This window comes from Sinohyriopsis cumingii, chromosome 7, assembly GCF_028554795.1.
Source record: "Sinohyriopsis cumingii isolate HCF-2022 chromosome 7, ASM2855479v2, whole genome shotgun sequence".
NCBI classification, from domain to species: domain Eukaryota; kingdom Metazoa; phylum Mollusca; class Bivalvia; order Unionida; family Unionidae; genus Sinohyriopsis; species Sinohyriopsis cumingii.
Genome location: NC_142967.1, coordinates 45,775,498 through 45,793,734, shown reverse-complemented (window position 1 = coordinate 45,793,734; position 18,237 = coordinate 45,775,498).

Here is an 18,237-nt window from a genome sequence, read left to right as displayed (position 1 = left end):
AACTATTGGTCAGTCCTAGCATCAACAATGATCTCATTAAGTTATGCACCTGATAAGTACACAAACTGTGCAATGAGCCGATGGTGAAAGCATGGGCAATATTTCGGAGGAGGAGGAGCATCGTGTAGGACAGGCGATTTCAACACAAATTTAAAAAAGGGATCTTAATTGTTCCTTTTTGTTCATAGCAAATTTTTCAATCGCATCTAGCACTGCTTGAAATGGTAAATTGTATGATACCTTCCCCATCTGTATGTTTGGTACTAGATGTTAGTCATTTCGATAAGTACTCTTCATTCGCACTGTTAATCTTCTCACATAAAGCGTTTCTAAGGATGCAAATATGCCAGACGCACTTTCGCACTGGGCACTCGTGTTACTTTATAGTTGTAAATTATTTACGGCGAACGGGTGAAATGGTTATAATATAAAATCAAAAAATATTATACAAAGCTGAAAGGAATCCGGTTATATTACACAATGGATGATGAACCATTTTATACCTTCGGAGCTACTCTATTCAATGTACATTGTACAGGGCGCGTGACGAGTATAGTATTTTGTCATTATCTTTTTGTGATTGGCTGAGATATGGTCCAGCAAGAAAGCACTCTTCCCTTAAAGAAATAAAAACAGTCCAGAAGCACACGGATTCTAAAATGCAAATATATTAAACAGACGATCTAGCGTTCTCTAATAAATATAAGAAATGTTATTTGCATGCACGTGCTTAGTTACACCATTACTAACAGAACAAAAAGACTTTGAATTACTATCCCCAAATCAAGCGCTCGCTTTTACGAGTGCGTAATTAACCCCACATTTCAAATTTCTTCACCGTGAGGTCGCACTCATTTATTTAAGGTTCAGTTAATTAATGTACATTTACGTTTAATATAAGATATGTACTAAAGTATTTACGGTAAGTTTTGTCTGATCTGATAGTTTATGGAATGAAATATTTTTCAAACATTTCGCGTGTGACAAAAGGGATATTTGAGTTTGATGTTCTCAAGTTGAGGACAGTCTTGCAAGAATGTAAGACCAAGCCACATTTTACAGAGGTATCAGAGTAGGCTTCAAATTGGACAGTTTCAACTTGTTTTGATAAAATTTTCTTAAGGAAAATTTTGGTTTTTAAATACAAAACAATAACAACAACAACAATAAAAAAACATGTTTTCTGTTTTTATGCAAACACCTTAGCGTTCAACCTCACTTGAGAAGTAATCATTAAAAACAAGTGTGTTTGTATCACGACGTCCAGATATTTATAATCAAAAGGACAATAGATCAAATGTTGGTGTGAAAAATGGAGCATACAGAAAAAAAAATGCGCTGCAGCATTCAATATGTATTTGATGAGAATTGAAAATGTAATTTTTTCACATACATGATATAAAAACTGAAATCTCTATTTTACATGCGGATAGTGTATGTTTTCATTGTTTTCATTGCTCACGAAAACGTCACTCATGCAGAAACCTTTGAAACAGTCAGGTGTCTAACGTATCACAATTAATGACACGAAGCTACATGACCCTGTCATAAAATCAAGTTGAAATTAGTTTAAAATAATGATTACATTTCATAATGACCATATCGAGAAAGAACATGGACACAAGGTGCTAACTTCTTATGAGACATTGTTGGAAAAAAGTAAGTCAGTACTCATCCGATTTTTATGCGAGATAATACTGAAATAACTTTACATCGAGACGGACAGTTAATTAATCTTCGTTTTTTATAATATTGAAAATTTTAATTTAGGTTACATATTTAAACAATCAACCATTTCCATAATCATCTAACAAAATTAATTTCCATCCAATCGACTGAACAGCCCAGAAACCAAGCAAAAGACTATGCAACTAACTATAAAATATTCAATTAAGCAAGTGGTAAACCAATAAAATAAAAATCAATCAATCGATCGATCCTCGCTCTCATTATTAAATCACGCTAGTCGTCATTTATTAGATAATTGCCGGATTATAAAACCCTGCATACCAACGAAATTAAGTCTGCGAGAATGAATCTGTAAATTATCCGTGAACTTTTAAAATAAACAACGGTTCGATGTAACACTGCTCGTGACAGGTTTGGCTTTCAAATCCTCTCCTGGCGACAGATGCGTGTTAGCCCGACATTATACACCAATTAATTGTCTGCATCAATATAGAATCTTGGCATTTTAATACACTTCGGCATGTCATTCATACTAATTTACTTTTAATAATTATCTTAATCCAGAACCGTTATTTTCAGCTTCATAAACTATTCCGCAACCAAAACTGCTTTTATGCGGCTATTGATGCACGTGTGGGACGTAATTAGGTAGTTTTCTTACTTGTCGCCGCAAGAGATGGAATAAAATGAAAGGATTAGTTGGTTTATTTGCTCAGTGATTGGTCACAGTTATTCCAAGAGTAGAGTATTAACTATATAATTGTATTAATCCGCCGATAACAGAGCCCCACTACATTGATATGTTTATCACTATGTTTAGACTTACCCTGCAACATGGCTGAAATTCACAACGTATCGACAAACTCCATGTCGGAGTGGAATGTTTCATTCTGCTAATATGTCTCAAGCAAAAGCATGGATATTTCGGCATATCAAAGCCAGAATTCTAATGACGAAGCTGTCGAGTGTACTTAGCAAGCTTGCTAGAAGCTGTTGGCCTAACCGTTTCGTTTAGCTGCTTTCAATGAAAATGTATACGTTTAAAACAAATCTTAATTGGTATTCATAATAATCTGTAACTGACTTTCAAGTAATCACAAGTGATCGGGAGTCAGAAAATGTTTACTTAAATACAAGTAAGTGTAACTGAATACATTTAAAAAAAACCAAATACCCTGCACTCAGAAATTGTTTTCTTATTACTGTACAAGTACATGTATTATTTAGTAGCAACATACCTAAAAGTTAGACTGTAAATTTTAATTTTATCTTGACAAAAAAGAGCATTTATTTGGGGGGGGGGGGGGAATATTACAGTAACAAGAGAGTTTGTTTAAAAGAAAGAATCTGCTTGAAAATGTTCGTTTTAGGCGTAAAATCATGCAGCTGTGACGATACAGATGAATAATACCAAAAACAGAACGAAAGATAGTTTCTGGTTTATACCGAAATAAGATCAATAGTAATAAAATGTAAAAGGTAATTTAATTTAATTTAATTTAATTTAATAATGTGCTCCAAGGCTGGTAATTGCAATTGTAATCAGAATTTTCAAAAGTTATCGTAATTTAACTGATTACTTTTGGGAATGATGGTCCCCATTACTAACCATAATTTGTTACACTGTTGAATTTGTTTTGTTATTGACGTAATATGATTAGTTTTGCTATTGATGTAATTTGATTTGTTGTAATACTGACGTGATATAATTTGTTTTAACATTGATGTGATATAATTTGTTATACTACTGACGTAATATAATTGCTAAATTTACGTAATATATTTTATGTTGGATAGATCGTACCCATAGACTTTCTTTTCAGTTATCAACCAGCATATAATATGGTGTGATATAACTATTGCTATGCGCGTCGTCTGTAACTCTGAAACCATTCTATTAAACATTGTATACATATTATATTCGTAGTGTGCATGCGCCATTTTGCTAATCACAGTTTGTCGGTCTCAAATTTGGATCCACACTTTCATTTCTGATTTTAAACTAAACAATTGTAAGATATATTTATAACTAAAAAATGGTCCACATGTGCATTTTTGCTATTCACAATATTTTGGTTTGAATTTTATATTTTATCTCCTTTTTGTTAACCATCTACCCATCAGTCCTATCACACTTTTCGTTCCTGGAGCATAAATCCAAAACCATTCAAAATTTCTATATGAAACATGATGCACAAAAAAATATGGTCTGAATGTGCATTTTGCTATTCTTAATTATTCAGTCTCAATACTTCTAATTTTTTTTCTTTCTTTTCTGTCTATCTGTCCATTATCCACACATTTCGGGCAAAACTCAAACACCGTTGAAACAATGTATGTGAAATTTGGCATGTGTATTAGACTAACGTTGTAAATGTACCTTTTTTCTGATTACAATTCGTTCGGTTCAATATTTTGTAGCATTTTCATCTAATTGTTCATCCATTCATCCTCCACATCTTCGTTCCGGAGCAGACTAATGTCTTAGCTATTTGCAGTTCTTTAATTTCAATATTTTAATATTTTCGTCCATTTTTCGTTGTATCCATCCGCCACATATTAACACTTTCGTTTCTGGTATCAAATTTCAAAATAGTTTAAGACTGCGCTACTTTTATTAGACTAGTTGTGTAGATATGCCGTTTGATATTCAAATTTCTTTATTTTTTATAATTTTATTCATCGGCCTATCAGTCTTACTCTATCCATCTATCTTTCACACTTTGCTTCTGGAGAAAACTCAAAAACTATTTAATGTAGCCTGATGACACGTGATATTGGTGGTACAGGGAATATAAACGAATCAGTACATAACGGGACTACATCATTATGATCGACTATATTCATAACAGAGGTTGTTAAAACAATCCAATAAGTTCCATTAAAATATTTGTCATTGACCAACTGAAGTTAGTTTAAGCATCGACAACTTACACGTTTCATCTACCAAAAAGGTATATTAAAACAAGATTTGAATGACATTATATTTTTTATCCACAATGTAAATAATACACGAGAATATACCTATTCTATGTAAAGTTGTCTGTCTCTACAAAATAAATTCTGGAGATTAATTCTCAATTTGTTCAAGGTCTTTCAATAAAATTTAGTACATATCTCAGCAATTTCCTTATATATGCCTTTGGATACTTAGAGTTGTCTACATTAATTATTTATTATATTACCATGGAGTGTAGCGTAAGTAACGAAATAGGCTAGTAGCATAAATTATATGAAAACTGAGATTGTTGGACTAAATGGTACATCCAGTAGGATTCTTCACAAAATCCCCAGAAGACTTATATCTGAATAATTTTATCTATAGTGACCATATATATATATATATATATATATATATATATATATATATATATATATATATCTGTGTGTGTGTGTGTGTGTGATATAAATCAGGGATCAAGGGTGATACAAAATCTCCAAAAGACTTATATCTGAAATTTTTTATGTATAGTGTCCAAATTAGGCTTGTATTCTTGTGTTCACTTCATATATTGTCAACTACTAAAGAATTACCATTTATGGTCACGAAATTTCAATTTGGTACTTGTACGATTCAAATTAGATAAATACTTGTAGAATGAGTGTCTATCAACGTCCGGCCTGTAACTCAGCTTTGACTTTCCTGTTGGTGACAATTTTTAAATAGAACAACGATATAAACTGAACTTTACATGTATTATTCTGTCTACAAACATTGTATACTTCAAGTAGTTGTAAGTAAAGTTAGGTTTGGTCATCATTTACTGAGTGTAAACACTTCCGGTCGACTAGTCAATCTTGCATGCAACCAAAGTCTCCCTCTTGATCGGCTGGACACATTGTCTGTTCTGATAATTGGATGAGAAGGAAACCGGGGCTTACACCGGGGACACAATATAACTATAATCGGACCTTGCTGCACAAAATATGCCCGCCTACTCGAAAATTTCTAATCTGCTATCATTTGACATTTTAACGGACTTAAGTAACACTAGATTTGTGGCAAGATAGTCGTCAATAAGAGTCCAACGAACTTTAATTGCACTCAGCTTCAGTTTGACACCAGTGTAATTGCAAGAAATGGAAATAAAGAAAATCATTAATTATAGTTTTTAAATCGCTGGAGAGGAATAACTGTCTTATTAAATTCTCCCTTCGTTTTAAATCTCTGCTCCTATTGCAGACACTACTGCTACCGGAGTCATCACTAGTACAACCACTACAATACTGCTACTAAAGTCATTACTATTACAATCACTACTATACTATTGATGTTATTGTTGCTACTGCTACTATTACTTGTGCTACTTACACCGCCATCGTTATCATCATCGTCGTCGTCGTTTGTTGCCGTAATTATTTTTTGTTCCTGATATGTAGTTCGTTTTTGAATACTAATACGTATAACTTGCAAAAGGGAATGTTTAAATGGCAGAGACAACTTAGTGGTCTTGTAAGTTTTTGCGTTAAAAGAAAAAAAATGTTTGAGTAGTGATTGAGTATTTATGATTTTTCAATGAGTGAAAAAGCATGGACAAGTTCCATAGTAATTTTCTTCTAGCCTGAACAAATGATTTTGTCCAGTAAAAATGGAAATGCTATATTTGCAGTTTGCGGCTAAGTTTTGATCTCGATGTCGACCATTTCCCGGAGTTGTTTCTCAAATTGCGCCATAATAGTTAGTGTGCAAAACTAGTTTCTAACCAGCCTGAGTGCTTTCGCCTCGAAATGAGTCTTTGCAACGGCAAACACAAAACAGAGGCACGACAGACAATAAACACAGAAAATGTTGAAATTACAGAAGTTTACATAACTATTTCTACTGGAATAAAAACTTGAACGCGTTTGTCTAGTTTATTTTCGACTAGTTGACTTCAACTTGACTGATGATATTGTCCATTAGTTTCTATCGACCTATAAATCGATAACCCATATCGCCATCTGTTTTATGTAAATTGGGGGTAACGGTACATTTTATCCCAGATATTTCTTTGTTTTAATAGTAATTATATGTGACTGAGTGAATAATGAACAAAATAAAAGATTATTAAATGAAAATGTGCTGGCTGTAAACAGATGATGATTTTCTTTGCACGTGTTTATCTTTATCTAGTCTTCTTGGCTAAAGCCGCTTGGTTTGAACGTTCTAAGATGGCATCCAGTAAGATTCCTTTTCTTTCCAGGTTTCTGAATTCCAGGTGGGATTGTGAGCGAATCCAAATAGTGTCACATCATTGAAAGTGTGGCCAGTGTAAGAGAAGTGTTCAGCTATTGGACTTCTGTCCAACTTCTTTGTCATCCAGTCAGATTTGTAAAGATTGATACTTTTGTGTAGCTTTTCCAAGTCTCCAGCATACTGTAGGCCAAATATCTTAAATGTGATGGGATAAATGACATTTTCTGTCTTGCACGTTCTGTTTGGACCATGTATGTTCAATATTTTGCTCGTCGCTGTGCTAGAGAATGTGCTGGTCTCTATCATATGTTGACAGGTTTTGCAACATGTATCAGGGACCAGATATGATACGATGGTCTTGGTTTGTGATTGGAGTTAGCTTCGCCCTGACAAAATTGTCTTAGAGGGTTTTATTTTGATCTATGGTAGGCTACTACTGGTTTGTTCGGAATGATTGACTTGTGTGTTTCTGGATGAATTTACATAATTTGTGCTGGACAAACTGATAAGTAAAGATAAATGCTAACCTTTTCCTTCTCTCTATATTTTAGTAGGTCATTGCGATCTGTTTGTGTTGCCTCCACTATCAGGTCTTTGTTGTAGCCTCGGTTATCAAATGTTCAGATAACTCTTCAGATCTTGTTTGAAATGATTCATCGTCGGAACTAATTCTGCGTAATCTCAGTGTCATTGCTTAGCTAAATGGGATGTTCCGAATGCAATGTTTTTGATGACAACTGGATTGGAGAAATATAATTGTGCTTATCAGTTGGCTTTAAGTAAGTGTCTGTATGGAGTTTTGTTTTACCAATCTGGTTGTTGTTTCCAGAAACACGTGGTTTGAGTCGGAGACTTTTGGTGACTTCAGCCGTGAATGTTCTTGAAGGATGGAAGTTGTTTGCTTTTGATATCAAATCATCCAGATTTTGTCTTCCAGGTTGCCACTTCATTCCTAGATCATCAATTAAGGGTTCACACTGGTATAGCGTAAGTTCCACCTATGGTACAAGTTCACCCTCCAGACTCACCTTAAAAATATTAACACACGAGGGAGCCCTTTGTGTCCCGATGCGGTTCCATTGATTTGGAGGGAGTTTTCTTCATTGAATACAAATTTATTGATTTTTTTGGACAAGTTCCAGAAGTTTACCTAGGAAGTGTCTATAATTCTTATTCCCCATGTTTCTTTACACGCCTGTATCCCTTCACTGTGCGCTATATTAATATGGCCGCTTTAAGAAAAGATGGCCAAGACGTCACATGTCTACTGGTCAGTCTCGCCTGAGAACATGTACTTATCCATTATAAAATACACAATGCTGCATCAATCTTGTACAAAAAGGACTATGCCCATAATATAAATACAGACGATGAGAGGGTGTTCAGTTTTTAATATTAAGGATACCTCTGATGAAGAATAAAACAAATACGTGGAAAAGGATCTTATCTACGCGCGCAGATGTTCTGTCAATGGACGATTTGCACGATGTTGTCATCTGCAGAAGATATTATGAAAACGAGAATTAAATAAATTTGCCGACGATTATTCAGAAATTGGCAATGAAATCGTGTGGCCACGATATAAATATTCCATCATAATGTCGTGGATTTAGATTTTGCACAAATCAGAGCTAGAATAACTTTTTCTCAAGCTACAGTTTACAAACGAAACTGACAAATCTTAATACAACCCGCTCTAAATCACCAGCTTGTAAGCTGAAATGAAGGACATGATATGCATATTGTTTCTATTTAATTTCCATATATTAATAACCTCTGTAAAGTACCGCTCCGGTGGCCAAGTGGTCAGAGCGTCCGCCTCGGATGCGGGAGGTCGTGGGTTCAAACCCCAGCCGAGTCATACCAAAGACTTACAAAAAGGTACAGCCGCCTTCTTTGGCGCTCAGCATTAAGAGGTTACGACTGGTCGGCCTGGTGTCAGGATAATGTGACTGGGTGGGGCATCATGCTACATGTCTACGACATGATGCCCCAGTGCTAAGCATCACTATAAACTACCACACCGCAGACATCGTAGCGATATCACCGAAAAATTGTTAAAACTACATTAAAAATATCCAAATCACGAGTGTACACTCAATTTTGACTAAGTACCGAGAGTTATGGACCGACTATTTCATTATAATGATGGTGATTATGACGATGATAATGATTAAATTGTAATTATGTCGTGCTGGGACTCGCCCTTCAATACCTTAGCAACGTCGTTGTCCTGTTTACTCTTCGGTATATTGATTATTGAACTTGGACCTCTATTGGATACCCGGGTGTAACGCGATGACGTCATGACAGCTTTTCCTAAAGGGCCAATACAGAGATGTGACGTATAAGGAAACAAGCATTATATCTAGCAGCAATGGTTTGCTTTGCTTTTAGGAGATAATCTATCCTTTCCAGAAGATAGGATGGTAGTTTGTGGACATTTGGTCCCGTGAAATAATCAAATATTCTAATATCCAGCCTGTGGGATGTCGGTTACCGGAGATTATAGGTCTGCCAGTCCTCCTGCTCTCGGGTTTTCTAGACTTAAGTAGTCTTTAGTTTGCTGGTCTGTCTGTCTGCCGATTTGGTACTCCTCGACAATAATATTTGTAACGGTTTTTGAATAGTGCAGTGTTTGATCTCGGTCTAGTTTTTGGTAGAACCTGGCGTGACTTAGTTGTCTATTTGCTTCATTTATGTAGTCTTCCCTATTCATAACACCCCCCCCCATCTCTTTCTCTCCACTCTCTCTCTCTCTCTCGATATATATATATATATATATATATATATATATATATATATATATATATATATATATATATATATATATATATATATATATATATATATATATATATATATATATATATATATATATATATATATATATATATATATATATATATATATATATATATGTGTGTGTGTGTGTGTGTTCGATAATAGCGTCTGTGCGAGAAAATAAAAAAACTAAACTAAGATGACGCAAAATGTTGTGATTGTATGCTCTGTTTAAATCTTTTAGTCATCCTAATGAGACATGGCACAGAAAAGAATATTTGCGTGTTATTTCCTGATGAGCAAACATGACTGTCAAAGTTTCAACTGTGAGAACAATATGGAGAGGGTATTAGATGTAATCTCTCAAAGCATGAAATTTGGGACAGGGTAAATAAAGTGTTTTGCAGTCTCGATTTAACTACAGGAACAATACTTATTGTTCGATGATTCCAAATATTAGGCGTAATTGAAACTACTATGCTTTGTTCTTAGCCTAGCATGTACAGCACATGACAGTCGATCGCCAGTGAAACAGTAGCATGGAGTGGTTTATTTTTATCGATTAATGCAGGCTTCAACATTAAAAAACGAAGAATTATTTCTTACCTTTCCTGGTAAGAGGCCATCCATTCAGTACGTACGCAAAAATCTGGAAAAGCTTGACTCCTCGCCCCTCTCTGTACACATGAGAACTTTTTTACACCCTCCACCTGCGTACGTACGCTTGACGCCCCCCTCCCTAATTCTAAAGAACGACCTATATTTAATCCACGCAGAAACGGTCAATGATTAATAATTTTAACGTGTTTAATAAAACAGATAGTCCACCGGCGTTGAATGTCTGCTGCGTCAAAGAAATAAGCTGCGTAACTTCAAAAAGTGTGTCTAGTGTCCGCTAAAAGTGTGTCTAGTGTCCGCTAAAATTCAAACGCCGACTGAACTCAGTCGAACAGGTTACGTATTAGAAAAATTGTTATCGAGATTTCACTATCCCCCACCCCCCACCCCCTTTCCTATGCATATGTACATTATCAGTAGACCTCCCCACATGCAAGCGTATGCATTATGGTTAACCCCCTCCCCCCTCCATGCGTACGTACTAAATGGACGGCCCCAAACTCGTTCTATGTTTGAATCGTAGAGGATAAAAATTGTTTTTTTCTTTTAAGAACTAATGTTGTTTTTCAACATTAGAGATTGAATAATGTTGGATGATAGCGTGGACTTTATTTATACTGGATGTTTAATACCTAATGGTCGAATAAGATCTGGAAGATAGATACTTCCTAATCAAGGAGAAAGTTTCATACATGAATTCGTTTATGGTTACAACGGGAAGAGTTTAAACATTCTCAGTTAGTTTCGTGGTACAGTTGTGCAGAAGATGTACCTTTGCTTGCACCCTTGTACATTATTCTCATCGCCTCAACCTTTATTGTTCATATGAAATCTTTCTCCTCTATTGTACAATTGTCACAAATGTGGTCATGGTAAACAAAATTGGTACAATATAAGATTTGTAATTTTTTATAACGCCAATCGATCCAGTTTAAATTGAAAACTTTTTAAACAGTTTAATTTATCCAAAAGTTTATAAGTGATATTTTTATTATGCGCTTGCCAAGTGGCATCACTGGTTAAAATAATGTCCAACTGTTTATGCTCAGCAATCTCTTGCATGTTTGTTTTGGTCATGCTTAATATAGCACGGTGCTTCTGGTTCAGTTTTCGTGTTATTACATTAAGTTAGTCTTATCTGGATTAAATCTAACTATCCAACGCCTGGACCATTCGTGTATCTGGATTAATTCTAACTATCCAACGCCTGGACCATTCGTGTATCTGGATTAAATCTAACTATCCAACGTCTGGACCATTCGCGTATCTGGATTAAATCTAACTCTCCAACGCCTGGACCATTCGCGTATCTGGATTAAATCTAACTATCCAACGCCTGGACCATTCGCGTATCTGGATTAAATCTAACTATCCAACGCCTGGACCATTCGCGAATCTTATTCAATATCTGATTTCACCAGCTGAGACCTGATTACCAACTAAAATATATAACGTTGAATCTTCAGCAGCAAAAGATTCCAGTCGATGATTCAATGTTGTCTACAACATCGCCGATGAAATTTAAAAATAATAAAGGTCACAAAGTGGACACCCGGAGAACACCTGCGTCGATGCGTCGGACGTAGGAGGATTTAGTTGTTGACAATAAATAACATTCAGAAAAGCTATTAAAAAACTGACCAATACCTATTAGTTTTGACAAGAATACTTTATGCTAAACTCGATTGAAATAGTTTCTATTATGAAAGAAAACAGCATTTTGAGTTCCTGGACTTGTTCGTGTACGTCCTGTTTGAATCTAATTGTACATCCTTTCCTGACATCAACACTAAATTTAACAGACTTTTCATAGAGAGACTAAGTTTAAATAACATCCGTGATGCATTTGAAAATGTTCTTATTCGTTTAAAGGTCGAGCCTGTACGATAAGGAGGCAAGGTGTTTCTCACTGGCTCAGTCTGAAGATAGCTGGAACTGACGAAAATTGCCTTCTATCCAAGTCTTAAAGGACTGGTTGACCCATGTGACACGGCGATTGACAGGGGAAGCTTGACACTTAATTGATTACCAATCAATACTAGCTTGCTTTTGATGAACACTATTAACGTACAGCTCCACACAACGCGATATAAGCTAATGTTTTTTTTCCCCACACCTTATTCAGTACGGATATAAAAAAATTCTCACAGGGCTTGAACAATCACAACTTACCTGTAACAAATGGTGCTTAAGTTAGTAGTCTCCAGTTATAAATTTAGAATTTGATAAACATTGAAGATAGGATAACGTGAAATTAAAAATTCGTTGTATAACTAGGTAAATTTTGGCCGATTTTCTACATAATGCTATGACATTTAAATGGAAAAGAAACTAGGGTTTGTAGAAGATAGTGGAGTAATAATAGTAAAAATTAATGATGTTAATAAGAGATTACGAGTGACATTATTATTATTATTATTATTACAGAAGAAAAAGTTTGATTATTAAGCAGTGAAAGTTTGTAATAGTGCATTTCAGAAGTTCCAAGAAAATACTATTAATCAATAAAATTCGGAATAATAATAATAATAATAATAACGACTCTCTTAGCAAAGGTGACTACATGAGACAACACAAGTCCCTCCCTTGATATATACAGTATATGCAGCACAGTACGATATATTTGGTGTAACATCAAAGTATTTAGTCATTTTGATATGTTTGAAAACTTGCTTGCCCATAACACAAGCGTCATTATGAAGTTACAAAAGTCGGAGGTAATTTATATTACTTTGAACTGCTTGATTGTCTTAAGATCTCGTCAATATGAGACATTACTTATGAAAAGAAAAAGTGGTCGGAGCCAGTCTTGTGTCACTGGGAATGATGTTCCATACCAGTGAATCAGTATATTGAAAGCTCTGGAGATGGACGGGCAGACGGAAATATCCGGCACAGTTCGGTTTTAGGATAAATGTTTGATTCTGCCTGGTGACCAATCCCCTTTTGGCAGTAATAAAAATTTTTAACAAAGTTGTTTCATGGTTGACAATAGTGGGGATAAGATAGGGGTGAGGTGTTTAAACCGACAAAAAATTGGAGTGGAGAAACCAGACCTGGTCGTGTACCCTGCAAAAGTTCTCTACAATTCCACCCCTAATGCTCTTAAAATAAGTTATGCTTTATCCCCGTTTCTATGAAATGTTTACTTCTAATGGACTTTAAATTTGGAATGATTTTTGGGGGTGAAAGTTGCTTATGTAGACGGTGGCTGCCTTTCTGCACACATGTTATGGAGACAATTATTCCATGTACAAGTATAATTTTGGTACAATTCATTGCATCCTGAAAATCCTTGATAAGTTGATCAATAATTAAATGACCTTCCATTTTTTTAGTACTCCACTATTATTTTCTTTCTTTCAGAAAGGTGTTAATTCAAAACTAATTATGGCACTCGATTAATTAAATAAAAATAATTTAACGAAATCTTCATTTCATTGATAGATTTTCATTTTTAAAAGCAAATTTCATCTTCTAGAAAGGCATGGGCAGCTTCCTCAAGGGCAAGGGACGGATAGTAATTTTTAAAGCCACACCCTATAAAGTAAATTAACCAATATAACCAGGTCAAATGCCCGCTGGCTTTATATTGCCAACCACTGCTCTAGAAGATCAAAAACTGTATAAAAAAATTATATAACCATAATGGAGCCAACCAGGTATCTTTTTGTATTTTAATATGGTTCGCAGTGTAGACCGTGGCTCCCATTGCACCAATGTCGGTGAATCAAGTAAGGTCGCTAGGCCGTTTTCCCTCACTTGTTCTTCTGGGTATAAATCCGAATAGAATACTCGGCTGGAATATAATAGACTTTACTCAGCCCGGCAACAGCCTTTCTTGTACAATCCATCAGGTGCTGGAATCTTTGTTCTCTTACTCTTTCTTTTCTGTTACCTGACTTTAAGCATAACACATCGATTTACCAATACGTCATAGGATAGTGGATATAGCTATCATGTTTGCTGATTGCCTACAGACCAATTACCGTCCGATAAATTCAAAATTTTCAATTCAGACGGCCAAATCTGCTAACCAGAAGTCAACAAAAGTGAAAGGTTGTTGTTTGCTTTTGCTCCCTTTCCTCGATGACTGGAACGGCCTTTCGGGGATTGTTCCAATAATATTGTTACGTTTTATTTCCAAGCCATTTGTGAACCCTAAATAGAACTAGGCCAGGTTAAAGTGAACATTGTTTGCAAACCATCATTGCTGTATGGACTACTTTGCAAGATTTGCTTTACAAATTGATCAGGGTACCTAAAGTTTGATTATCTTTCAAATTTCGTTTTCGTTTCCCACCATCATGCCACCTTGATGTGTCAATGTGTCCTATCATCAGGTATGGAGATACAAATTTATACTCTGCTTCACAAACTCATTAATGGATTGAAATAAGGCAAACATGACGTTGTATCTTAATTTATTATTATTATTTCACATACATGTCTTTAGGAAACTCACTTTTGTACTTTGGTGTGTGAGTGAATATATATATATATATATATATATATATATATATATATATATATATATATATATATATATATATATAAACAGATAGATAGATAAATATATAGATATATATAAATAAATAAATAAATAGATAGATAAATAGATAGATAGATAAAAAGATAGATGGATATATCGATGGATGGATAGATAGATAAATAGATAGATAGATAGATAGATAGATAGATAGATAGATAGATAGATAACATAACATAAAAAGCCAAATACTGCGTACTGGTCTATCTTATGGATGTATCAAGAGCGTTGATCACTCTTGAATACCTATTTCTTGGACGATTTCATTTATCAACTCGATCATTATTCATATGCTCTAAAGAAATATTTACATTGTAGATAATATTCTTACAGGTGGAAGAAATCACCTATCCAAATCTCATTTATCGTTACACCTTATAAGGCAGTAAATATTGCTATATAAAAATGTTGTAAACGATTGATAAAATTCCCAGGGCAATATAAATTTTAACTTTATGCGTGCCAAGACATGAATGAGTGAACTCAAGTATTCATTTCTCTCTTTCTTTATCTTGTTTCCTTTTTTCCTTTTCACCATCATTAGGAGAATTTTATAGAAAATAGAGGTTAATGTAAAACAACATAAGCATATGTCTTGAATGCGGCGTAATAACACCTATATTTAAATGAAACTTTTCACTCCCCACCTAACCCAACCCAAAACTGAAACATGATAATAGTACCATGGAATGGCCACGTAAATAAAAGCTCATTCATACACGCAAAAAATGTCTGCGGAATTTGACGGGTTTCACCGGATATTTCTGACTGAACTTGATATACTTCGTTATACCTTATTTACATATGGGAATAAGGTCACAGTTTTATCCCTTTACCCAGACTTTCCCAGTACAGATGTCAAGTCATGCCCATAAATTTGTTATGATAGTTTGGGGTTTTCATAACAATCTATAAAGGGTCATTGTATTGGGCCAGAAATATCTCAACAATCCTCTGAGTAGGGTCGTTTAAAAATCTAAATTTAATAGTGGCGCCCACTTATCGTGGAGTATGGCAATAAAATGCGGTCACCAAATTTTGACTTGGATAGAAATCTCTGCCATTCCACAAAAAAGGATTGTTCATATTTGTCTGTGCTTAGCGTATGTATGTATGTATGTATGTATGTATGTATGTATGTATGTATGTATGCAGTTCGTAATATCAAATGACATATTGCTACATTTGGCCAACAATAACAACACTACAAATCAGATAAATCTATTTTACAACGTGACCTAATTCATTCATTCATTCATTCAGTCATTCATTCATCCGTTCGTTCGTTCTTTCGCTCGTTTGTTCTGAAGACGTCTGCCATTAAAATTATATACTTAGTACACAGAAATTTAAAAAAGATTCAGCTTCAAGGTTATAAATGCAGATTTATATTATATATTATATTATTACTGTCATATTTTCATTGTCTGTGCTTAAGTTAATTAGTACTTTACCAACAGCATTAAGCTACACAAATGGCGTTGCTTGAATGCAGCGTTTCAAACCATGTAAAGTTCAGTTTGTTTAAATGTTTAAACCTTTTTAACTCGCTTCCTATCAAGACCGATTATAAGCAGAAACTTTTGCATTTCTTTATTTTTATTCAAGATTCAAAATGTAAAATGTGTAAAAGGGATTTAAAACTAAGTTTGTTCCTTAGATAATGTTGGAGAAAAATAGGTAGAATTCATTCATTCATTCATTCATTCATTCGTTCATTCATTCATTTATTCACTCATTCATTGTACAAATAAGCGAACCTTGAATTTTCTATGTTGCTTGTCCATTCTTCGTGATTTATATAAAATATTACGATGCATGTCTACTTTTATTGACATTTACAACCTGCATAAAGCTAGTGTAAAAGAATTTATTTTTAATTATGAAATATTTACACCCCAAAACACTTCATTTTGTGAAGTGAGTTCTCGTGTCTGACGTGCTTGACTTGATAATTTCTTGTAAACCGATCTCTTCAGGTTGTGATGTTAATCAAGACAAAACTTGGTAACTTCAATACGTCAGTGTCATACCTGTCCTAATCGAACAAAGTTCAGTTAATTGAAATGTTTGAATATTTTGTCCGTATTTCACCCAGGTGAAAAATACCCTGAAATTCCTACATTATTATTATTATTATTATTATTATTATTATTATTATTATTATTATTATTATCATTATTATCATTATTTAGAACAACAGCAGCTTCAGCAAGTGAACAGTATCAGTTTTAGTGGCGATAGCTGTAGTAGTAGTAGTAGTAGTAGTAGTAGTAGTAGTAGTAGTAGAAGAAGAAGAAGAAGAAGAAGAAGAAGAAACAGAAGAAGAAAAGTTGTCAAAGAAAGCAAGAGTACTTTTTATTTACAAATTTTTGCCTAAATCAAAATAAAACCATCTCAGAGAAGTTGCGTTAAAAAATTGTAATCATTAGAAAAGCAACCGACAAAAGAATTCTCGAATGTATTTTTTTGTAATTAATATATTTAGTGAAAAAAAGAAAAAATTGAAAATCTGTGATATTTTTATCTTTTAAAATATAAGCGTAAATTATTACAATTATCGCAGAAAATAGTGACGCATCACAATACATCTCGACATGACTTGAATGCCAAAAGAAAACAGGATCTTTGTATGACGCATGACATGTTTATTCCGTCACGGTCAGTTGAGAAACTTTTACGGTTGGAGGCTGCAGTTTTGGGGGTGGTTATTTTCATGATGAAATTGACATCGGATGGGTATAACGTCAACTATCATACAGTGAAATCGGCAATTAATCCAGCGTGGTACCCTAGATAGGTGTGAATGTTTATCTAAATTGAGATCTACAGTTTGGTTGTCGGATAAGAAATTATTCAACCGAGAGGGTCAACTAAATCTGTATGGCTTCATAATGCGTAGAATTAAAAATCTTCATGATTTCCAACGTTTCGTCCTAGTTTTATGGAAGGTGCACAACTTTTTAAAATGTATTCTGTAAATCACCCTCTTTGGGTTTTTTTCAGGACAAAAATTATGATTTAAATTAGAAAGCTATGCAAATTAGTGAGCCTTGCACTCCCTTAAAATCCCGGACTTTAATTAGTGTAGACGTGGGATATCGCAGCCCCTGGCAGAGTTTATGCTGAGCAATGCAACAAATCCAGCTCGGTATATAGAGCCAATTATGCATGACCTGGAAACGCTGTGCTACAATTAATATGCACGACTAATTGGTCCACCCATCCATCCATCCATCCATCCAACCCACACGCAATTCATTCATTCATTCATTCATTCATTCATCCATCCATCCATCCATCCATCCATTCATTCATTCATTCATTCATTCATTCATTCATTCATTCATTCATTCGTTCGCTCATCCATTCATTCATTCATTCATTCATTCATTCATTCATTCATTATTTCATCCATTCA